At 39.9% G+C, this 25836-nt stretch overlaps 1 non-coding gene across 1 annotated transcript; it reads left to right on the forward strand.

Moving 5' to 3' along the window:
- The first annotated feature begins 23769 nt into the window (after positions 1–23769).
- On the forward strand, positions 23770–23876 carry LOC125202872. The gene has a single exon (XR_007173209.1). It is a non-coding gene; the product is annotated as a small nucleolar RNA R71 (small nucleolar RNA).
- The last annotated feature ends 1960 nt before the right edge of the window (positions 23877–25836 follow it).

Genomic DNA, 25836 nt, shown 5'->3' on the forward strand with positions numbered 1-25836 from the left:
CAAGAATTTAAAAATTAGTGAATTGAAACCAAATTTTCGTCATATTATAGCAAGGGGAAAATTATACAACGATATTTTTTAAAAAACAATAAAAAAAAAGACGCCATCGCCCGCCTACTTGGTGTCGTCATCGGAATCCATCACATCTTCTTCACCACCGCCGTTGCCGCCGCCACAGGTGGTTTGGAGGGGGAGGGGAATGGGACTCGATCTCCACGGTTAGGAAGACGAGAAGTTGTCAAATCCCACGTCTCTATAGCCAGGAGAATCATCACCACCTTGAATTGTGCGTGAGTTTAAAAATGATAGATATTGAAATTATAGTTTAGAATTGGAGATGTTAAAAAAAATGGGAGGAAGTAATTTATAAATCAATTTTTGAAATTTTAAAAAAAATCGAATTGGGCAGCGCCGCGGGTCTCGGCCCCTGCAGTGGCGGGCCGAGTCGCGCGCCCAAGAGCCTCGGCCTGGCCGAGAGCTCGGCCCTCTCTCGTCCACCCCCCTGGGCCTCGTCCACCCTGCGGCTCGGTAGTGGCGGGCCGAGCCCTGCCCAACTCCGGGCCAAGGGCCGCGGCCCTCCCACCGTGGACACTCTAAGCATCTTCTACCAAACAACAATTTACAAAGAATTGCTATCCCTAATCATGAAAAAATCGTGGTATCTGTAAACTCAATAAAACCTTTTCAGCGAACCAATCGTACCCTTAGTATTATATGGAGTATGTCACAATCAAAATCAACAAGAGTGGTATTTACTGCTAATGTTATTTCGAAATACTCCGTATTATATTTGGTTTATACTCTACTCAACTGAAGAAAACTTAATTTATGGATAATATGCAATTTTAATTGTGTTATTTTGTCTATAAAGTGAAAAAAATAAATAAACAAGAGGCAATGATTTTTTTTCATTTTAAAAAATTGGTCATTTTGATTGTTATAAAATACTCCATCTGAGAACATGTTTTAATACATAGTGCTAGTGGATAGTGGATTCCACACTATTAGTAGTTTAATTGGATTTTCAAAATAAAAAAAATTCATATTTTTCGAGAATAAACTAAAAAAAAATAGTTCCTACTTTTCAAAAATGAAAAATATTTACAATTTTGTTGGCACGAAGTGAGTGGGGCTTGGGCCCCGGCTGGACTTGAGATTGAAAAATGGTCCAATTAGAGTCTATTTTAATCAAAAAGCTTAATATAAAAATATAGAGTGAACTACACAAATGGTATCCGATCTTTCACTTAGAGGGAACATCTTTTCTGGTCCACGAACTTTGCCAAAGTATCATTTTTGGTCCGTGAACTTTGAAAATATCATTTGAGGTCCATCAACTATGAGTTATCATCAGTTGAAGTACTTTTTTTATTAATTCCAATTTCTGAACATAAATACCCTCAATACTTAAAGGTATATATTTTTAATAAACTTATCATATACTCATATTTTTTATAAATATCTTTACAATATATTTTGGACGAATTTTCTAAAATATAATTTGACATTCGATATTATCACTTAATTTTGTGAAATGGAAGTAAAATTGTTTCTTCAATTTTTTATATTAAAGAATTTTAAAATTGAATAAATAACTTTTCTATAATAATAAAAAATTAAATAAGGATCTTTTCTTGCATGTCACAAAATTAAGTGATAATATTGAAGGTCAAATAATCTTTAGAAAATTCATCAAAAATATATAGTAAAGATATTTAACAAAAAATATGAGTATATGATAAGTTTATTAAAAATATACAACCCTTAAAGATATTGAGGGTATTTTCATCCAAAAAAACTTGGAAATAATAAAAAAGTACATCAATTGATATTAACCCATATTTGGCAGACCTCAAATGATATTTTCAAAGTTTACGGACCTAAAATGATACTTTGGCAAAGTTCGTGGACAAAAAAAGATGTTCCATCTATTTTATATCGTTTTTGGTACCTATTAATCACATTTTTGGTACCTGATGCAATTTTCACCCCAAAATGCCCTCTAAATAAATTCATTTTTCCAATTGTGTCATTGAGGTTATTTTGGGCATACACAAAACTAAGTACCAAAAGTGATACTATAATACCAAAATTAAGACCACACGAGTTGAACTACCCAACGCACGATTTGGAGTTAGCAGCAGTGGTACATGCCCTAAAGATTTGGAGGCATCATCTCTACGAAGTGAGATGTGAAATCTTTACGGACCACAAAAGCTTAAAGTATTTCTTCGAGCAGAGAGACTTGAATATGCGACAACGAAGATGGCTCGAACTAGTGAAGGATTATGATTGTGGTATCAACTACCACCCCGACAAAGCAAATGTGGTGGCAGATGCTTTGAGCCGCAGAGATCATTCGCAAATAGCTACGTTCCTAACGGAAGAGGAGAGCTTGATACGAGAGTTTAGCAAAATGCGATTAGAAGTGATAAGAGCACCCGAAACAGTGGAAGGGAGAATTGCCACTTTGGTGGTCAAACCAGATCTGAAGACAAGAATCGTTGCAGCGCAACGAATGGATGCGGAACTAGAGGAAATCCGAGTTGAAGTGAGAACCGGCGAATCCGGAAAATTTAGTGAGGAGTCCGACAACGCCCTCACCTTTGAAGGAAGGTTGTGCGTGCCGAACAACGAGGATCTCGAGAGCGAGATCATGAGTGAAGCTCATGAAACTCCATACACTGCTCACCCTGGAAGCACGAAGATGTACCAAGACTTTGAAAAGTCCTTTAGGTGGAATGGCATGAAGAGAGATATTGCGGCATTTGTGGAACGTTGCTTAGCCTGCCAACAGGTGAAGGCATTACATCAACGACCGCATGGGAAATTACAACCGTTGGAAATTCCCGAGTGGAAATGGGAGCATATCGCCATGGATTTTGTGACGGCCTTGCCAAAGACCCTAAGTGGGAATACCGCAATTTGGGTGAATAGATTGACTTACCAAGAGTGCGCATTTCATACCGATTCCGGTAACCCATGGATCGAGCAAGCTGGCTCGGATCTATATCAAGGAGATTGTGCGATTGCACGGAGTTCCAGTGACAATTATGTCCGATCGTGACCCGAAGTTCACATCGAAATTTTGGATTAGTCTACAGCGCGAGCTTGGAACGCAACTGAATTTTAGCACGGCATTTCACCCGCAATCAGATGGGCAATCTGAGAGGACGATCCAAACTCTCGAGGATATGTTGAGAGCCGTGATACTTGACCGCGGTGGAAGTTGGGAGACCGTACTACCGCTAATTGAATTTGCATACAATAACAGCTTCCAAGCAACAATCAACATGGCGCCTTATGAAGCCTTGTACGGAAGAAAGTGTAGATCGCCGCTCTACTGGGATGAAGTTGGCGAGCGACGGGTGCTAGGACCCGATGCAGTCGAGGAAATGATTGAAATCGTTCGACAAATTCGTGCGAGAATAAAGGAAGCTCAGGACAAATAAAAGTCATACGCTGACGTCCGACGGACCGACTTACAATTCCAAACCGGTGATAAGGTTTTCCTGAAATTGTCCCCGTCGAAAGGGATAACACGTTTTGGTGTTAAAGAAAAATTAAAACCACGTTTTATCGGGCCTTACGAAATTCTAGAAGGAATAGGACCCGTGGCCTATCGATTGGCGCTACCGCCAAGTCTTGCAAACATGCACAACGTCTTTCACGTATCGCAGTTGCGAAAGTATGTGTATGATCCAAAGCATGTGATTCACTACGAAGAAGTCACGTATCTTGGACCGGAAGGTTCAGAATTTGAGAAATAAATCCATTGCTAGCGTGAAAGTGCTATGGAGGAACCACGATTATGAAGAAGCCACATGGGAGCTTGAGGACAAGATGAAGGAATTGTACCCGGAACTGTTTCCATGAGGTACTAAAATTTCGGGACGAAATTTCTTTTAAGGGTGGTGGAATGTAACGCCCCACTTTTTCAAACCCTAATTTTCGGGTTATAAAATTTTTGCATTAAATTCCTTAAATGCTATGATATGTGAATTATTGATGAGTAATTAATTGCGTATGAGAATTGAGATTGAGTTGAATAGTCAACTTGTTGAAATGTTGACGTGGCTATTGAATAGTCAAAGATGTGGAAAAATGATGTGGCCGTTGAAAGGTCAATGCGTTGAGAAAATGGAGGGGAAGTGAAGAGATGATTGACTTGAATATGTGAATATTTGATGCGGAGTAATATAATTTTGGGGAATTATTATTTTTTTTTCTAAGGGATGAGTGAGAAAAATAATAGGAGCATTACTTAAATCATGTGGAATTTTCGGCCATTATTATTTGGAGAAATCCTATTTTTCTTGGATTTAATTATTTGTTTGGGATAATTATCCAAATTAAATCCAAAGTCCAAATACTCTATAAATCCTACATGGAATTTTCGAACCACCACTTTGATTTTCCCATGAGATTTTCGAAAATCTCATATATTGGAGAAGAGGGAATTAATTATATTATTGATCCCTTATTTATTCTCTTCCATGAATAAATATAAATATGCTAAAATATCCTAGCATATCTTGCCAAATCTAGGAAGATATTGCATATCCTAATTAAATTAGGATTTGAAATTCAAATCCCTTGGAAGAAGTCAAAATCACGCCACTTCTCCTTTTAAATTGGGGAGTATTTTATTTTATTCTTGCTCCGTGATATATTATTCTACTCCGTGAAATATTTGAATTAAATTATAGGCTAAGTAATAGCCTAGAATTCGAAAATTCTCTCCTAACCACCTCCAAATTTTCGGCCCCTATAACCAACAAATCTCTCCATATCTCCAAAATCTTTTATTTATTTAATTATTGGATATTATTATTTTGCACTCTATAAATAAGAGAGAGCCCTAACCTTAGAGATCAAAATCAGCGCCCCCACTCCCTCACTACTTTCGAAAATTTCTCCCCCACTCTCTCCAAGTTTTCTTCAACTTTTCTACAAGATTTCTTCATCAATTGAGAAGAATTCAAGTGAAATTCAAGAGATTATTGAAGAATCAAGACTGATTCCTTGTTTCTACCGTTCGTTCTTTTGGAAAAGGTACTTTAAATATTGACCATCTCTTCTTCTACCGATCAATCTGTATTATTGAGTCCGCATGCATCTAGAACGAGTGAAAGGGGTTTTTATTGGTGAATTTTGCGATGCATGGATGTGTGTGTGTGTGTGTGGCCGAGAGTGTGTGTGTGCACGCCTCGATCGGCGTGCACAATTGTTGTGTTCGTGTGTATGTGTTGTGTGTGTGGAACACTCATGCGTGATACGAATTATTGGTGATTTTGGAATGAGTATTTAAATAAAAATGGTATGTTAATCATACTTTGATTTTGATATTGATGATTTTGAAAATAATCGATGGGAAAAAGGGAAACGTGAGATCATGCATGATTTGAAATCCATGATTGAAACTGATTTGTGATACGCCTAATTTAAAGGTGATACTTCGCGCTCTCAGCGTGATAAACGAGGAGAAGAGAATTCTATCGAGCTAAACCGACGAGGTGGGCTTTCTTTTAAAATAAGGACATTGTCCTAAAATGATATTGATGAGAATGAAAGATGTATTATCATGCCTTGATTTGTTTTGTCGTGCCTATCCCTCGTGGCTATGCCACTATTGTTATAATCGAATTCGGATCCTTGTAGAGCCGCAAACTCTACTTGGGTTAGTGTACACCAATGTTAGACCGAGAGTCAGCGTACGGGTTGGCCGGTCTAGTGACCTGGATTGCGGCCGCATTCCTTGTCATGTAGAATGAGGATATGGTAAACGTCTATGAGAAAAATGGTTGCGCGACCGTGATATTTGAGAAAGAAGATATTTTGGTGCCTCGGGTCTTTCTAAAGTTAAAACCCCGACGGACGCTTGAAAATGGCATGATAATAGCTATATTTGTGATAAAACTGTTTTCGGCAATGAGCCCATTGAGTATGATTATCGTACTCAGCCTTGCATGTGTTTTCCTTATGTGCAGGTTGAGTGGTGACGAGCGGGCGGCGGTGTTGAGTAGGAAATAATAAAGATGATCTGTTGGTACTTAAAGTGTCGTTGTGTCTCCATACATAGCCTCACTTCTTTCTTGGTCGCTTCCGCTATTGATTATGAAAACTGTGATCTTTTATTGGGATAAATACTTCTATTTTCGTGGGTATATTTTGGGATATGAACAGTTAGAATTATTTTTGGAAAACTTTGTTAAGCTTTTATTTCAATAAATCTTTTGTTGGATTCCATTGCTAAGGCATGATTCTTCCTCTACTTAATTGTTCATTAAATGCTTTGGCCAAATCCCTTTTAAATGAAACCCTAGCCTATGATCTTTGATGCATTTAAGTCTACCTAGTTAGCGAACGCCACATTTATTATATCCTAAATGGGTGGGTCGTTACATATGTATTTCACTCTAAAGTATAAACCCACTTCAATTTATTGAAAAGCTAGATCTGGGCTAGCCCTGTATAGACTTGGGGCCGTGCTGCTTGGCATGGTTCAATGACAACTCTACTTGCAAGTTTCTCTATAATCTATTTCCCATCCAACAAATTCCTTTGTACTCCAATTAATCACATCTTTTACTGCTAACTTTTCTATAAGTACTACTAGTATGCTAATTCTAGGCTACAAAAATTCTAAGCATTCAATGAACTAAATAAAAAGTCTCTAATGTTTTCAAAAGTTACATTGCAGGCCCCTAGGGAAAAAAAATACCTCCACATAACCCTACCCTTTTACATAATCACAAATCGGATATTTGTAGCCATTTTTTGATCTATATTGCCCAAATGCCTTCAGGGGCATTTTAGTCAAATAAGAAAAAGCTGCACACCTACTCCACTGCCTTGCAGCTACACTCTGCAATGTCATCATATTTGAAATTTTTTCCTAAATTTCCGACGATATACATTTCGTTTTTGATATAATTAATACACTTTGCAATGCTTCATAATTTTCACTCTTAAATCATTTCATTTTTGACACTACAAACATAATTCCCTCTGCATACCAGCCCTACCGACGGTATACAGCTTGGGTATGCCTCCCTCTCTCGACGATTTTTGAAATTGCTGTAAACCTACCGGCGATTACTCGCTTATTCATCCATTCATCCATAGCACGGTAAGCGTACACACAAATTAGGTAAGTTCCAATGTGACCGGTAAAATGTCGGATGGTTTTTGTGTGTTCCTACAGCTGATTTTGGTTGTATTCAGTTCAAATTAGGGTTTGTGTGTATCGGTAAAATGTAGTATGTTTTTTGTGTGTTCCTGCAGCTGAATTTCAATTTAGGGGTTTATGTGTGTTAGGGTTTAGGCTGTGTCGTTCTAATTTTTAGGCAAATTGCTGAATTTTGGGTTTTATTTTTCAATTCAGATCTTGTTGCAATGTCTTCTTCTAGTTCTCAATCTTATGGGTCAAGTTTCAATTGGAATTGGCCTCGTCCAGAGATTGTGAACTGTAATCATGATCTTGAGGCTGAGCTAGTAATATCTAGGACGACTGCTAATCCTGGTCGACGGTACTATCGTTGTCCAATATGGAAGGAAGATGATTGCAGATTCTTTCGTTGGTTTGATGCCGGTCTATCGCCAAGCCAAGACGCTTACTTCCAAAGAATCAAGGTCGAACGAGACAAGTTTGAAGAACAACTCCGATGCAAGAATATTGTGGAAGGTGTTCTTGAGGATAAACTGCGCATGAAAAGTGAGGAATGTGACGAGCTGGGAGACATAGTCTGCTACATCCTTCCCATTGAATGGGTATAAGACATTCTCGTACAAAATCGACATTGTTGATTGTCGCGATAGCGTGAGTGCATGGGATCCCAGTCAACTGCCATGATCTGCACGAGCAAGTAAAATCACGCATGTTCACTACATACTGGGAAGACGGTCCAGTCACCTGGTACGAATCCTCTCCATTACATGTTGCTCTCCAAGAAGAAGCCCTGTCGTACAGCTTATCCACAATCTCTTTGACAACAGGAGGCAGAGCATGATCGTATGTCTTGACCCACTGGCCTCTAATCTGAATCCTCTCCATTTGACTCGTCCGGATCTCCTCCAACATGGTTATAATGGCCAACTCTCGAGCAATTGCTATCTTTGAATTAAAGGTCTCGCATATATTGTTCAAGATAACATCACAACAAACATGAGAAGAGAAATACGCCTTCACCCATTTTTCTTTTGGAGCAACACCGAGCAAATATTGATGTGCTTGAGGATATATAATCCTCAACGCCTCCATCCGCTCCACATACTGTTCGTGGGTTGTACTTGATGCAAGCTCCCACAATAGTTCCTTAAAGTTCTCCCCAATGAATCTCTTCTTGAAGTTGTTGTATATATGCTGGACACAGAATCGATGCTCGCTCTGTGGGAAATCCTCAGCGATGACTTTTGCAAGACCCTACCAAATTCATGGAACACATCACCCACCCATTAGCTCATACATGAGTAATACCAACACACAACACCCAGTAGCACATGTATGCTATACAACAAACGACAAAATCTATAATCACAAACGAACTATTTCATCTATATGCCGAATCACAGTTGACGCATTTATTATTTAAAAATCACAATTAGAGTATATAATTTCTACTGAAATCACATTACTCGTACCTTTTGTTGATCGGACATGAAGACGTATCTTGGGGCATTATCGTGTATGTGAAGGTCCTCTGATAGGCAGTCGAGAAACCATTTCCACTGTGCGTAGCTCTCGGCCTCAGTCACCGCCCACGCAATAGGCCACCAACCGTTGTTTGGATCAATCCCCATGGCCGTCATAAGTTGTCCCCTGTACATACCTCTCAAGAAACAAGCATCTAAGAAGATAATTGGACGGCAGAAACGCATCCAACCAGATTTCAAAGGCCCGAGGCAACAATAAAACCTCAAGAATCTGGGGCCTACCAATTCAGGCTCCCTGAAGTTCACGTAGTGTAAATGCACACTCGAATCAGGGTGTGTCCGTTCCAATTCTGACTTGTAGTAGAACAATCGCCGGTATTGGAGTCCGACCTTGCCAAATATACCCTCTAATGCCATGTCTCTTGCGCGATACGCCTTCATCCTACCAACTTTCAGCCCGAACTCCTCATCCACACACTGCCGTGTAGCTGCCAATGGAATGTGGGGATTCGCTTTGATTTTCTCCATGTAACGCGCAGCTAGCCACTTGGACGTGAGCCATCTCTGCTCCAACACTTGCGAGCACGTGTGAGCATGATCTCTATGCATATTCATTACCACATAATCAATATTGTTATGGGTTTCAATCTTCCTTGCATACACATACCACTCACATGCCTTGCCTTTACAAATGGCACGGAGTCTCTTCCCATCATTTTTTATGACATCCACACGTCGTCTGGTCATTATGGCGTACTGGCGCATGACCTCATAGAAGAAATCGCGATCCTTAAAAATATCACCAGGTTTCCAACATGGAAGCTCATTGGTCAGCTTGAATGGAGTGTATTTTAAACCCTTCTTCTTGAACCCCTCCAAATCTTCAAGATCTTGTAGATCTTGTAGCTCATCCACTGTTTCTTGCTCACATAGTGGGTTTTTATGCTTCGAATTCCGTTATTCCACAACAGGGGAGTACTTTCGGCGTTTCTTTGCCCCTCCATTGCCCTCACCATTCAGCTCTCCAGTACCTTCTTGTTCGGTGTCTGCATCCGCACTCCGCTGCTGTTCCACTTGTTGCTGACATAAGCTCTGATAATAAGATGTAAACAGTTGCTCATCTCGACACATGCTTGCCAAGGAGATAAAATGCCCGACCCCATCCTCATCATCCTCATCATCAGACTCACATCCCTCGTTATGCAGATGACAACCGTCGGGAACATACTCAAACGAAGGACAATAAACATCATCTTGGACAACTTGATCGGGTACTTCTCCTGCAGTTGGCTGGGCTTCTTCTGAACCTACACCAGTTGGAGCTGACTCTTGCACAGAGGTGTGAACTTCGTCCGTGAACAGTTCATGGGTAATGTCCTCAAGAATCGGGATAAATGAACTGTCATCCCGAATGTCCGCTTGTAGTTCACATTCACCGTCCATCACCGGTTGGTACACCTCTTCAAGTACATTTACACCCACAGTTTCATCTTCAGGGCATGACGAACCTCCAATTACCTCCTACGCAATACAAAAGTGAATCAATACACTGACAAATTATTTGGAGGGGAGGGGACACTGGGTCCATATGCTCAACACAACCAAACAAAATACTAAATAACAAACGGGCTACTACATCATTTATGGAAATCACAACTGACAAATGGGTAACTAACATCAATCATTGTGAATCAACATCACAAACGGGGTACTATGATATGAATCATTTAATATCACAACAAATTACCTCTTGCACGTGTGCATGGAGGTCTTCTCCTCCAACTTGTCCAACATCTGCCATAGGTTCAACAACATCTGGTATTGGTTGTTGTACAACTTCAACAACTTCGGATGGTACTTCGGTTGGTACTGCTTCGGATGGTATAGCATCACATAGTGGGGCTTCGGATGTTACTGCTTCGGATGTTACGACGTCGGATACTACTGCTTCGGAGGAAACCTCTGCAAAGGCTTTCTCCAAATTTTGACGTGCTACCTCATCATCCCTTTTCCACTTCGCACGGGCATCTTCCAGACTTTTTACAAGATATTCATCTAACTCAATGTCCTTATCATACCACCCAATCATCAAAGGCTTATTGTTTAAACCCTTTTGCTCCTGCATCATCTTCCTCAGTCGAACCTTTGGGACAGTTGGTTCAGCTTCAGCTTCTTCAATCTCTTCAATAATAACTCCTGTGGATTTCCGCGTCGTGAATTCGAGAATCGCTTGCGCTTCCTCTTCCATCTTTTTCAGTATAGCAGCAGCTCGGGTTATCTCCAAAACGTATATGTGAACTAGTTTTGTGCTAGTAGCAGCAACCTTGAGGAATTCGATGAGGTGTTCATCGTCAACAATGGGCATCAATGGACCTCCTATTACTTTGCCCTCACAGCCAGGACTATACTTTGGATGAACGTAATAAAACTCGCATATTGTCTTCATATCATACTTTAACTTAAGTACCATACTAGACAAGTCTATCAGGAAGAATTGGTAAATATCGCAGTCGTCAAAGAAAGTCAAATAACCACCAACATACTTCCCAGGAGCCGAAGAACGAACCAACCACCATGATGGAAAGCAACCGAAAACTTCCCAGGAGACTCCCCTGTTAATCAAAATCAGACAAAATTAAACTTGTGGCAAAATCAGACAACATTACACTTGTGAAAAAATCAGACAACTTTAAAATTGTGACAAAATTAGACAACACTAAATAACCTAACCTAACTAATTACCAACAAATTTCGGAACCCTAAATCACAAACTGAGACTATGTATCAGTGAAATTTTGTGATTTTGAAAAATTTTGAAAAATTCAGAACTCAATCTTACTGTATTCTTCTTCAGGATGGAAAAAATCCAGTTCAGGATATGTGACATCCCAAGTCTCTTTATCCACATCGATGACCTCCGGTCCATGTCTACGCGGCGGTGATACGCCCGGATTTTGCACTGTTTTAAGGCCATTATTTGGTCCGTTTTTGTTATCAAAATCATTCTACATGTCCATTATTTGCATATTCTATACATTTTGGTATTTTGACGTGTTTTATGAGAAATGTGCATATTTGAGCCGAAAAGGGGAGTAAAAACGCATAGTCTTGAAATCTGGAGTCGAGACGGCGACCGGCGACCGCCGCGAAGTTATACGGCGACCGCCGGCGCCCGAGCGGTCAGAGCTATGTGGCGGCCCGCCTCAGAAATTTACGCTAGGAGAAGAGTCTCGCCCGGCGACCGCCGGAGGACATGTGGCGGTCCGCCACCGAAGTGTCAGAGTCTCTGGACTCCAACGCGGCGACCGCCGGAGAAAGGCGGCGAATCCGACCAGCCCTAGATTTGCTCCAAGATTTACCAAATTTTGAAGATCTTTTCCTTCTATGATGAGGAATAATCTTCCCCTATAAATAGGACCTCAAGCTTCATCAAAAAGAGAGAGTTTTTCCCAGACAACAAGAACACATTCATAGAGATCAAAAGCTAGAGTACTTCAATTGTGCAAGGAGTTGGAGAAGGATTTGAAGAACATCAAGAACGACAAGGATTCAACCTACGGGTTTTATTTGCCTTAGTTTTATGTTCAAATTGTTTTCCCTTCAATCTATGTTTTTAGTTCATTCAGTCATGTGTAACTAAACTCATAGGATTCTAGGGATGTGTTAGTAGCAACTTTGGTTATACAATTCCGTTTTCTATTTAATATCCGTTTTGTTTTTACTTTGTTTCTTCCCTAAGTTAATCATGATGCTTCGTAATTGAGTGACACAATTATGTATGATTCAATACAACTTGCTTCATAACTGTGACAGAGTTCTAGCGAGTTAGATCCACTTTGTAGACACTACAGTTAGCTTCCTTTAAAACGGCACTGTTAATTGAGAGTGAGGACTTTTCAAGGGTCTTAGGAGCTTTTTGGAGTTACGTGTTAGGATTGACAACCCTAATGTTAGTAATCAACGTTTGTATCGCATGAGCATAAGCTAGGTGACTCGTCCTTTCAAAGTATTAACTGTGCTAGGATATTGTAGTTTGGAATTTGTATAACCATAAAAGTGAAAGCACATCCCTGGAATTCCCCTTATCTCTATACTTTTCTCTCCGTGATTTGCTTGCATTTAGTTGTTTACTGTTTTTAATATTTACTGTTTTCAAAAGTCTTCAAAAAATTCTTGTTTCTCCAGATAGTAATTGAGTTCTAGTAGAAGATAGACACTTTGTGTACATCTTCCCCGTGTTCGATACCCGGTACTAACCTTTTGCTATACTATACCTACTCTGTATACTTGCAGGTATTTATAGTGCAAATAAAAAGTGCATCAGGCGGCGCAGGCGATGATGAACGTGATGACGAGGCCGATGTCGGTGGTGTTGGTGTTGGCGTTGGCGATGGCGATGGCGTCGGTGATGGCGAAGGTGCGGGATGTTTTTTACGCCGACTCCCAGTTCTCGAGGAGGAAGCACCGGCGGACCCACCTCGCTTCCGTTTTAGGGCCATTCATGCAATAGACTTCAAGGATGAAGGGAGGGTTTACAACAGATACTGAGTTTGAGTTGGTAGGTGGGAAGTGGTATGGAGGGAAAAGATTGTAAATTGTAGAGACCGCAAAATGTGAATATTTTAGAATGAATTCAAATTTTCATTTTAAGTCTATATGTGGAGTGAAGAAAACGGAAGACGAAATGGCGCCGCTGCACAAAAACGTCCAATCGCTCGCGTCATGAAAGTAGATGGCGCAGCGCATGCAGGCCGCCAATGTCAGACGGTGGGTTGAAATGACTAGAATGCCCTTTTAGGGCTCAAGGGCAATATAGACCGAAAAAACACGATTTGTGATTATGTAAAAGGGTAGGGTTATGCGGAGGTATTTTTTTTCCCTATGGGCCTGCAATGTAACTTTTGAAAACGTTAGGGATATTTTATGTAGTTCACTCCTTCTAGCTTATGGTCAACTAGATGAGCAAAAAATATTGAGTTATTGGGCGAGTGTTCTAATATTGAAAATCATACATAGAATGAAGTCTCAAATGAATGTCCAGAGCAAGACCAAAATCCAAACAAAATCAATAGTCGAGTTGAAGCCAGGCGATTTCTTTGGTCCATAGTCCATCTCCAAATGTTATTGACAATGTAATTCACATGAATGAATATATTATAGGTCTACCGATGGTAAGGACCATATATTCAACTCCCGATCTAGTAGCATATCAAGAATTTTCGTTCTGATATGCAAATTGTGCTACACATAATTACATGACACTCAAAAGTAAAAAAAGCAATAGAAGAGTGTGCGTGTTTTCCCTTAATGTTGTCTAATTATCTTTCTTGTTCAAAATCATCTCTTGGTTCATTCTACTACTCTTTCTACTTAATTTATTTCGTATCCACTTTCCAACTAATTTTTTCTACAATTTGTACTTATCTCTAAATGATTTCAGGTGGCGTGGAAAAGAAGTTGGAGATTAAACTCGTCCATAAAAAATAAAAATATTATCATTGATGTATAAGATGGAGGAGCAATATTAGAATTGCACTAGTAATAGGGTTGGTGATTTTTCAATTATACGAAAATCTAATACGAACACACACAAAATTAATGAGTTTAAGTCAAGCATTATTGGATTCCTATTTTTAACAGAATGACCCGTTAAAAATCCATTAATTTGGATAAAGTTGGGTTGAGATTAGGGAATCCATTATACTCCTTACTCATAATATTTTAATTGTTTATACTTTCAAATTTTTTATAATAGGTGTTATTCTATAGCACCATCAAGTAATTCAGGTTTAAATTACGTAAATCAGATTTTTATCGTGTAAACCAGGTTTCATTGTGCAACATTAGGTTTTAATCAGGTACTAATTATGTCATACAATGTTTTCATCATATAAATTATATTTAATTGTATAAATCACTTTTTATTATGTAAATCAGTTTTTATCGTGTATGTCATGTTAAATCATATAACACCTAATTTAATCGTGTAATATCATATTTTAATCGGTGTAAATCAGATTCATGTGTTTGTCGTGTCGATAATGCCTTCGTATCATGTGCGAGTCGGGTTTGAATAGCAAATCAAATTTGTATTCGAATTGATAATTTTCCTAATAATTCATTGATAAGTCGTATTCTAAACCTTGGTAATTGGTCAGTATGTCGTGAAATACATGTATTATCTGCAAAACAGTTGCTCAAGTGTGCAGGATTAAAGGATCCAAGTCAGTGGGAGACGATTCAGGTGACGCAAGTGAAAAGGGCGCCCGAGAAGGGTGCAAAACCGACCAGGATGCATGCCAGAGAAAAGGCTCAAGATGGAGAAGAAGGATAGCTGGGATGATCATTAACAAGGGCAAAAAGGTCAAAACGTGAAGGAAGTCTACCCTAAAAGCAAGGGCAAGCCTCCCTATAAAAGAAGCCACTTGGAGAGAGAGAAGGAGTTCCTTCGAGTTCGGGAAAAAAGTCCAGCCACCACACTTAGTTAGAATTATCTCTAGAAGATCAGTTCCTTCAGCATTGTCCAATCTCTCGTTCCTCGCCACAGCCATGGTCACTTGACGTCCAAGAGTCTGCCGGAGAAGTCATCGATCCACCGTTCCAGCCAGTTATCGTAATAGTATAGCAGTATCATCGCCCGAAGTGGCAAAAACAATCATTACTTGCTTTCTAGTTTAATATTTACTTGTTTTCGTCGTTGGTTTATTGCAAACACTCATCGTTATTGCAAACACTCATCGTCCTAGAATGACTTCACGTTGTGTAAAGGAAAATGAGGATGAAAGACTGCCACTACAAATACCTTCATCTGTGGTAGTTGGCACAGAGAATGCCAGCTGCTTGTCAAGTGATGAATCAGCGAACATTAGCAGTGTTACTTCACTTTCACTTAAAGGTTGTTTGCTCAAATTCTTATTTTGATTCTATGGTTTGGTATATGGTAGTTAAACATCTTAGAGCACTCCCACTGGCACTCTCTTATTTCTCCCTTATTTCTCCTTAACTCCTGCCACATCAGCGCCACATCAGCATCACATTTTATCCCTAGTTTTTAGCCAACTGCTACATTGGTTTCTCCCTTATTTCTCCCTAACTCAACATTTCATTTTTACATCATTATTTTTTATATTATTTAATTTTCCCTACAAATGTATTTAATAAATAGACTAATAATGAACAATTCATCGTTATATTAATCATTGGAAAATATAATACAACGAGAAAAAAAAAAACTACAAATAAAAACCGCAAATAAACAAAGATTTAAAAAAAAAAAAAACTAAGACGGAGGGGCCGGAGGGGCGTCGGGCTCGAGGCCCATCTTAATCTGCAGGCCTTGGATGCATTTCCAGAGGGCCGCCTTTTCTTCAGGGGTCCCGCCGCCGGTGAAGTACAGCGTGTACATCTGCGACATATTGGCGACATTGTTCGAATAAGTGGCTTTTTCTAAGTCGATGTGGGGTTCCGAACCGACTTCCGACGTTGTGCCCTTCCCCTTCCGCCTCCCCTTCGCCTTCTTCGCTCCCTCCGGGCGCTCGTGCGGACCATCCCCACTCAAGTCGATGTGGGTCGCGCTCCCCTCGCTCTCCGAAACGCTAAGTCGCGAGCGCACCGATTTCCCGTGCAGCGCGGCGTGCATTCCCGTCCGGAATTTGGGGAGATCCTTCAGCTTATCGTAGATGTTCCAATACTTGAACCCCTTCGACAAGTACTTGCCACAATACCTCTGCATGGCCTCATCTCGGACCATATGCTCGTTCTGGCCACTGGGCATGTCCGCCAACAAGTTAGAATAAATACCGTTGAAGTGGCCGCAGTCCCTCATGAGGCGCTCCCAATGCCGACGGATCGCCTCGCTGCCATGGTCCTTCATTGAGGCAGTCTTGTGGCTCCTGTACTTCGCGGCAACCCGCTCCCAGAATATGATCTCAGTCTGGTAGTTGCTGCGCTCCGCGTTCTGTGACGTGTCCGCCCAGCAGGTGGCTATCAGCTCGGACTCTTGCAGAGTGTAAGTAGTCCTTACCCGCTTCGGCCTCTCATCGGAACCCGTATCAGTCGCAGGCGGCTCGGTGGGCGTTTCTTCCACCTCGAAGTCCTCCGCGCTCAGTGTCGCGGCCTGAGATTCTTGGTCGCCTGGGGTTGATCCGGGGGTGTCGAACTGGGGCCGATACACATCGTCGGCTGGAGAGGGCATTCTGCCGGCATAGTTGAAGTACGGAGAAAGTCTCCGCGCCGGAGGAGTCTGCAAAGGAGACGGACCCGCGTATGGAAGTTGGCCGGGAGGAGAACCCATCGCCAACAACGAGTGCATCCACTGCTCGTTTGCTTCATCCGTGTTGGGAATTTGTGAACTCGACTCTTTCCCCTTACCCTTACCCTTACCCGAGCGGGAATTTTTCTTCCAAAAGCTCATAATTTGATGAAGATTGAAGATTGGGAGAAGAGATTGAAAATGGAGAGAATGAAGATTGTGGGTGATGAATGGAGGAAGTGGAGGAAATATTTATAGGGGTGGGATGTAAAAATAGCCGTTGGGCCGAAAAAAAAAAAAAAAAAAATTTAAATATCGCCGATTTATCGCCGAGCGTCGCCCACAATGGCCGGCGATCGCTCGGCGATAATCCGGCGATAAAACGCCGGTTGGCGAAAAAATGGTAACATTATCGCCGAATTATCGCCGTTTTCACCACAACGGCCGGCGATAATCCGGCGATGTTCGGCGATTTATCGCCGGATTTTCGCCACCCCCATTGGGAGTGCTCTTAACAATTTCTTTTGAATAGTATTATTTATGCTCGATAGCTGATGTGGATTTTGGTTCGATTTCAGCTGCTAATATAGCTTCACAATGGTTGGAACTTCTACATCAAGATATAAGAGGGCGGCTTGCAGGCAGGGTTTTGTCTTTTTAATAATATAAAGTTTCGTATTGGCAGTGTACATTTTCTGATAGAGATTGGTCTTTATATGCAGCACTTAGACGCAGTAAAAAGAGAGTTCGTGCAGTTATTAACACAGAATTACCCCTCCTGATATCCAGAGAGTTTTCGTCTAACCAAGAGAATAATGTACAAATGATAAATTCTACTACTAGCCATTTTGACCAAGCAACTGCTGATGCTCACTCTGCTAGATGGAGCACTCTTTTTGGTCAAATGGATAAAGCACTTTCCGAAGAAGAAGGCCATCTGGTGAGGCTTCTTAGCATATTTACTCGAGGAATCATGCATAGGTTGCATTTCTTGCATACATGTATTGGATCTGTGTTTACAAATTACAACTTCTTTCAGGCATTCCCAACTTGCTCACATATCTTGTTTAGGCGTTTATCTCTTTTTATTCCCATTCGACATATTTGTCGTTTGTCTCATTGGCTGTGCATTTGACCGCTGTCTAATTATCATAATTCCTTCTGTGGACTTATGCTATCAGCATTTGGTGAATCTATGCAACATATATTGGTGCATTGACAGTTCACAGGTGTAGAAAAATTCAAACAACCCTAATCACAACTTCGAGCAACATTGAGAGTTCAGTCTAAACACATGGTAAAAATCACAATGAAAACCATGGAAGCATGCTCTCGTTGAGCGGAATTGAAATTTGTAGACGGATCATCAGAATGTTGATTGGAATTTTTTCCATCTCTTTTCCTCTCTTTTTTTTTTTTCCCCTTCCAAGTCTCTCTAAATAATCTCTCCAAAGCTGCCTCCAAACTATTTGAAAACTGAATTTGGTCAGCGTCTTCGTACCCGGCCGGGTGGCCAATGTTGAGGGCTTGCTGGAATTTCCGCGCCATGGACATGTTACCCGGGGTTGGAATTATTAGGCATAAAATTCACCCACGTCATGGACATGTTACCCGTGCCGTGAACCAAACAAAACACCTTTTACAACCTACACTTTCACTCCCCCAAACTTGAGATCTTTCCTAGACAAGATTACATCTTTACAAAGCAATAGAAATTCTAACTTTATTTCACCTTGTTTTTCTCTTTTTATTTTAAATTCTTTTTCATGGCCTCGACTTTTACAATTTGAAGACCGTCTTTTCCTTTACAAAGAACTTCATTCTCCACACTTATACATTACATCAAATCTGAAAAATCTCTAAACTTTGATAGAACACCACCCAACACTCACAACATAATCAACAAAGCTCAACTTATATTTAGCACTCAAATAGTAGTACTCCCTCCTTCCCAAAAAAGTTGAGTCGTATTCCTTTTTAGTCCGTCCCAACAAAGTTGGGTCATTTCTTTTTTTAATATAAGACAAAACATCTAATCACTCTTTTTTTATTCCATCATTTACTTTACTCTCTCTTATTTTTTCTATTTTTTTCATCTCTCCTATTTATTTAATATAAATTATTAATCTCCGTGCCCAAAAGTTTTGTCTCAACTTTTATGGGACGGAGGGAGTAAGATTTATTGATGAGGCTAAAACGAGGCTTATTTTAGTACCTATGTGATTGGCTAAGTGTTTGCACAAAACAATGGGGATTAAGCTCAAAGTGGCTTCTAGGGGATCATTAGTTGGACTAGGCATGTGAATATTTGGCAATGAAGTTCATCTAGTGCATTATCGTCCCTTATCATTAACACATATGAATGCAAGCACGCAACTCAATACAGCAAATCAATCCAAGATAATTCCCACAAGACATATGACTTTCATACTCTCTTCAACTCAAGAAATCGGTTGTAGTCACAAAATGCTCTTTCAAATAGATCAATGCACAAATTCCATGCATCCTAAACATCAAAGATCAAATAAAATCAAGCAAGATTTCCCATCCAGAAAGCCGAAGATAAAGCATGCATCCGTCAATTACATTGATTCAAAACACCTTTAGCATACAATACACTCAAGAAACATGTATCATGCATAAAATTCATTCAAACTCTAACAACCCTCCCAAACTTGAATGCTTCATTGTCCTCAATTCAAGCAAAGAAAAACATAAAAAAAAAGCAAAGGGATATAAGACTCCCCAAACTTGGCATGATGTCCCTTGCATAAGAGGGGGAGAGTGGGTGTATCTTCAATTGTAGGTGTGCTCCCTTATGAACTGTTAGAGTTTGTATACTAGAAATCACGTTTCGAGTGATTGAATACTGTAAAACTCTTATTTTATTTTCCAAGGAATAAAACAGATTTTTTTTGTCATAATGTTGTTATGTTTTACATTTAATGGATGTTAATGCATGTTTAAATGTATAAGTTAACTTAACAAAGTCTAGGTCTTTGTTCTAGTAGACCGGTTGTGAGCGGCGTCCACTTTAAGGTAACACGGTCAGTCCTAAATAAAGAAAAAGATGAATTTCACAACCTAGTTGGAATTAGACTATCCATCGAGAAAGGTTACAATGTCAGTCCGCATATTTCTAAGCCTTACTGAAATAAGATGACATTGGTGTGGTATAGCACTGAACGGATCTAACAGCAAGACTTGTCCTTAGGCTATCTACTGAAAGGCGAGGTCTTGATAAATATTTGTTTCTTAATCAATGTAGGTTAGCATTGAGCATACAATATTGATTATGCAGTACTTTGACTTATCAAATGGTGTGGGTTTTTCGTAACCCAATAAACCTGATATATTGGGTAGTGGTGATTAATATCTAGCGGTGCTAGGATTGCTATTATATTGAATCGTGTGCGAGGAGAGTCTCGATTGATAATGTCCTCAAGAGGAGCGCGAAACAAGGTTTTATTATTCGGAACCTAGCTAGTTGGAGTTTGATTACTCTATGAATAATAAATAAGCGTTTCATGCTAAGTCCACTCTTGGAATTAATAAGAAGTTAATTAATTAAGTCCATAGCAGACATTAATTAATTAATGGACATTTTTATCTTAAGCGAGAGAAATGAAAGTTAAACGGAAACCCAGATTACTTATACTTTCGGATTTGGATGAGGAGAGTTCAATATTACTTCTGTAGTGGCTGCTCGTAATATTCCAATTAAGCTTATATTAAATTGTGTGTTCAAATTTAATTATTAAAAAGTAAATTGGATGAACCCATATCCAAAACCTTCCATAGATCCCTGTCTGGGCCCAAAAGGAACTTAATATAAATAGGAGAATAAAGGAGACAGAAATAATAAGTTTTAAACACTGAAATTTTCGCCCCCCTCTAGCTGAAGAGGAGCTCGAAATTTTGTCATATTCCAAAAAGGATTTCTTTTGTCTTCTTTATTTATGTCCTAGTATTCTGGTGAGATCAGCACACACTGATATCGGAGTACAGTTCGGGAACCAGAGAGAAGATCCGTGGTCTAATAGTCGAAGCGTCACGTGGAGAAGCTGCTAGCCATCTTCAATTCTTTGGAGAATTAATTAGGTATTATTTATGCTCCGTAGAAAAAAATGTTTTAGGCTTCAATATTCTTAAAGAATGATTAATTCAAGTTATGAGCATGATACATGTGAGAATTACGCGAATAGATTTTGTCTAAGTAATCCGATAAATAGATCTGATTATCATATGATTTATTTGTGCGATTAATAATTGTTAAATTATGTTAATCGGTCGCACCGCTTCTGCTTCCAGTTCCTTCATGATTATTTGTATTTAAATTTCGCGAATTTCATGTATGCATGTGTTATTTGATTACGAAGCATGTCCTTGTATTTTATTGTCTATTTTATGCATGATGAACTCAAGAACATTCGAATCATGAACTTGAATTATTCGATCACAAGAGAAGTGCGATTCGTCGGCGCTTTCGCCGGGACGAATCGCACAACATGCGATTGGAGAAGGGCGTCGATCGTAGTGGGAGCAAAGGAGGCGATCGACCGGCGACCTGCTGACGAGCGTGGGCTCGTGCACGCCGCCGGTTAGACCGCCGATTCCGGATTGCCTCACGGATTGCGGCAGATCAGTGGGAGGAGTGAGACAAATGCGCGGCAACGCGAATACGAGCGGAGGGCTCGTCCGCGCCGACGTCGTGATCGAGATCACCTACATCCTCCGGCTCTGAGGCCGTCGACGTCGCGATTGGCTGGCGTTGTCACCGGAAATCGCGAAACCCTAACCCTAGAAAAACCCCAACCTTAGTCGCCCGCCCCTAGCGGCGCACGACCGAGAGCAGCCGCGCCAAGGGCGGCGGATGCTGGTTCGCGCGAGACCACCGGTGGAGTGGGAGCTCGCTGGAGCTACGCGGCCATGGCTGCGTGGCTGGTTGACAAAGACAGAGGGAGTGTGTCGGCGGTTTTCCGCCAGTAGAGAGGGTGGAGGAAGCAACGCGCCTTCGGGTGCGGGCTGCCGGCGGCGGTCGGGCGACGTTTTCTCTGTTCCGGCGTGCGTCTCGACGGCAAGTCTTCGAATCTTTGCCGTGTTGATTCGTGCAAACCTCGAACAACAAGATATTGACGAAATATTATTTTAATGAAATAATATTGGGAAGATTTCCCTAGATTTTAGGAATATTTCGATTATTTTCTATATCTATGAATATTTTATATCCTAGATGATATAGATGAGAATAATTTAATAGTTTCCTAATTATTATATATATCTAGAATCCTTAATAAGATTGATATATATAAGATAACATTAAATAATATAAAATTATATTCTTCCTAATCTTGAATATGGAAATTATATGAATTTAATTTTTCATGTCTAATTAAGATTATAAATAATGTACTTTATTTTAGATATATAGTATGACATGAATAAGAATTATATTCTAGATTAATTAATTCCCAAACTAAGATACTAAAGATAATAAAAGATTTAATTATCCAGTCAATTAAATACCAACAGAATTTAATTAGTCTTAATCTGCCTTAAGGCTAAAGGATAATTAATGAAAAGCCATAACCCAAATATCTAAGTGATAATTATGAACTAAATGTTTATATATGGTCTCCATCGATTGGACTGCCAAATTTTGTGAAGCTGATTTTCTAATATTATTGCCACCTGCAAAGTAGGGACAATAATCCTACGAAAACAGTAAGTTCATAAGGGCAGACTTCTCACATAATAAATGGAATGAACTAGAAAATGGTTCCAAATATTGTCTTGAATTATTTTCTTTCTCTTATTCTTCTCGATTGGGAAAGGTGGTGGCGGAATACGATCCGGGAAATTGAATAAACTCTTAGGATCCATTGCCGGACTCAACGATTTATTCTTCTTTGTATCATGCTGACTTGTATCTTCTTTTTCTTGTCGACCATTTCTAGCTTCTGCAGTGGCCCACTCACTCCCCTCATCCGCCCCTGCGTGTGAGGTTTGTAAGCCTAACAACTTGTCTGCCTCTGCGTGCAAGATGTTTAGGCCACTATGTACAACTTGCTCTCCAAGTCTCTCTAACTCTTTCCCACTTCTCAATGTGACTGATTTGCATTGCTCATTAACCTTTGGGTTCGTTATCGTGGTGCTTGGAATAGCTCCATGGGGTTTGGTTTGTACAGCCGTCGCAAGTTGGCCTATCATCATCTCCAAGTTCTTCATTGTGGCATCAATGTGGCCAAACTTTTCATTAACTTTTTCCTTAAAATGCTCATTCTCATTTTGACTCTTAGTCATGAAGGAGTAGATCTGCGCAACTTGATCATCACTTGATGGCTTCTTCTTAAATCCCGGAGGTTGGGTATTGCTCCTCCATTGATTACCCGCACTGTTGGTAGGACCTACTTGATTCCAATTTATTTGCTGAGGTCTCCAATTCTGTTGATGGTATTGAGGTCCTAGATTGTAACCTTAACAATTATCCCCAATATAATTCAAATCTTCCACAGGAGGTCCTTGCACACTTAGACATTGATCTGTATAATGTCCTCCTTGGCATACTCCACACTTCATCGCAATCACAACTTGGGGTTGATGAATCAATTGCAAGGATTTGACAGCTCCAGCCATTGGAGCCTCAATTGTTGTCAATCTTTCTGCTTCTTTAGTAGCACCAAATGTATCTCCCGCAGTTGCCTTTCTTGGATTATGCAAATTCATTTGATTGTTCACCAATCTCTCCAATAGATTTCTCACTTCATCATGGGTCAAATCATCCAAGTTCTCACTTGAACTCACCAAGCATGTGCCTTCATGATTGAGTGCCTCGTAGTTTCAAGAGACCATGCCCAGGTGCTAGTCCATGACTTGGGCATTTCCTTAATAAGTCTGTAAATCTCTTCCAAACTTCGGCAAATGACTCATCAAATTTTTGTCGGAATGATGCGATCTTCTCTCTCAAATTTTCTATCTTCATTGAAGAATTGTACTTCAAGAGAATTTCGACTTCAAAAGTTGCAATGTTGTAGCCCGGTAGTGAGTCATACCATTCCATTGCTTTCTCTCTCAATGAGAAAGGGAATATAGTTCTCTTGATTCGATGATGCTCCATATTTGGCTGTCTATGAGAATTTGTCAACTTATAGAAGACATTCAAATGGCTCATTGGGTCATCATCATCACGACCATGGAAAATATTTCCTTCATTCACCAAACTGATATAGTGAGGTGGAATGTTGACATTGTCATTTGTGTAGGAAAACTCCCCTGGGTGTTCGACTCCCGATCTAAGGATATCTCCAAACCTTCCCACAGATGGTTGGGCATCATTGTTATTGTTGTCAGCCAATAGATTGAGCTTCTGACTCTTGATAATCCTTACTTTCTTCACTTGACCCAAAGAGTAGGTTACTTCTAACTGCGGATAAATCTCAATCTCTGAACCTCTCAGCCCTATCTTTCTATGATAACTGTGTAATCCAAACGGCGGTGTACCCTGTGATCTTGTGTGCATTCAAAAATTTGTGTTTTTTTATTACTAAAACCTGCACAATAGAAAAGAAACCAAGCACATACACAAAATATATTTCACTACTACTGAAAGCGAGACCTCTCGACAACTTCGGGGTAAGTCCTATAAAACGTGTGTGCTTTAGTGTAAAATAAAATACCTAATTACTCCCTCCGTCCCGGCTAAGATGACACATTGCTTAGCCGACACGAGATTTTAGGAATTATTGGTTAAAGTGTTTAATTGGAGAGAGAATAGGTATTAAAGAAAGATGAATATTTTAATAGGAGTGAGAAAAAGTGGTTGAGTGTATTAATTGGAGAAAGAATATTTCCAAAAAAGGAAATGTGTCATTGATAGGCTAGTTTTCGTCACTCGGATTTGATCACTTTCGCACTTATAAGTTGAATATTTGCATGAGAAGATGCTATTTTGGCAGGGAATTGAGCATATGGTTCGGAGGCATTGTAGAAAGGCATTTGTAGTGGAGTGATGCAAAAAGGAGGCAAAAAGTGCAAGAATTTGAAGAAAATCAGAAAAATGGCAAACTGCCCAAGCTGTCAGCTTGGCCAAGCTGGACCCGATGGGAAAACTGCATGGGAGCCACTTGAGCACAATTACAAGACTGCTTCCTTGTTGTTACACGTGTCCATATCCGTCGCTAGGGCATGAGAAAGGGGAAATAAATTTTATTGGAAAAATGTAACAAAATACTGAACTATGCTTTTCCCCAAGACACTTACCACTCATCACTTTAGTTAGCTTAGTTTTAGTTTACTCTCTCTATAGGAAACCTTTTCTCTCTTCCTTAAGAAGAGAGATTTCAAGTTCAAGGCTGCTAAGATCTGTGAAGCTTGTAGTAGATTCTAGTTTCTTTAATGCTTTAGTCTCTTTGTAGCACTTGTGTTGAAACTTAATTCCAACATCTTAACTCTCTAGTTAATGGTTGTTGGAGGCTGATCTTTAAAAGCTTTAATTGGTGTATTTATTTCTCTAGTGTTAAAGCATTTACTCTTAGTTCTTGTGTTCTTGTGTTCTTGTTGAGTTTATATCACCTAGATTAACTAGTTTTGCATGTTTTTAAGTTTAATGTTTGTTGCTTAATTTCTTGTCTTGTTATTCATCCTCCATTGTTTTTGTTTTTTAAGCTTCTTTCGTAATGTTTAAGTGCTTTAAATTTCAGCTTTTCATTTGGTGTTTTCAATGCATGTTTAGGTAGTTTACTTGTTGATCTTGTGTTTCTCTTGCATTTTTAATTATGTAGCAGCCATCTACTCTCTTTCTCCTCCATATTTTCGTGCCTTATGATGTAGAATTAGGAGCCAAGATCAGCTTTTAGAAGTCAAGTTCTTTGTCCATTAGTTGTAGGCTTTTATCCATTGGTTTTACACCTTGGGTAATAGGGTTTAGGAGA

This window comes from Salvia hispanica, chromosome 1 (assembly GCF_023119035.1).
Source record: "Salvia hispanica cultivar TCC Black 2014 chromosome 1, UniMelb_Shisp_WGS_1.0, whole genome shotgun sequence".
NCBI classification, from domain to species: Eukaryota; Viridiplantae; Streptophyta; class Magnoliopsida; order Lamiales; family Lamiaceae; genus Salvia; species Salvia hispanica.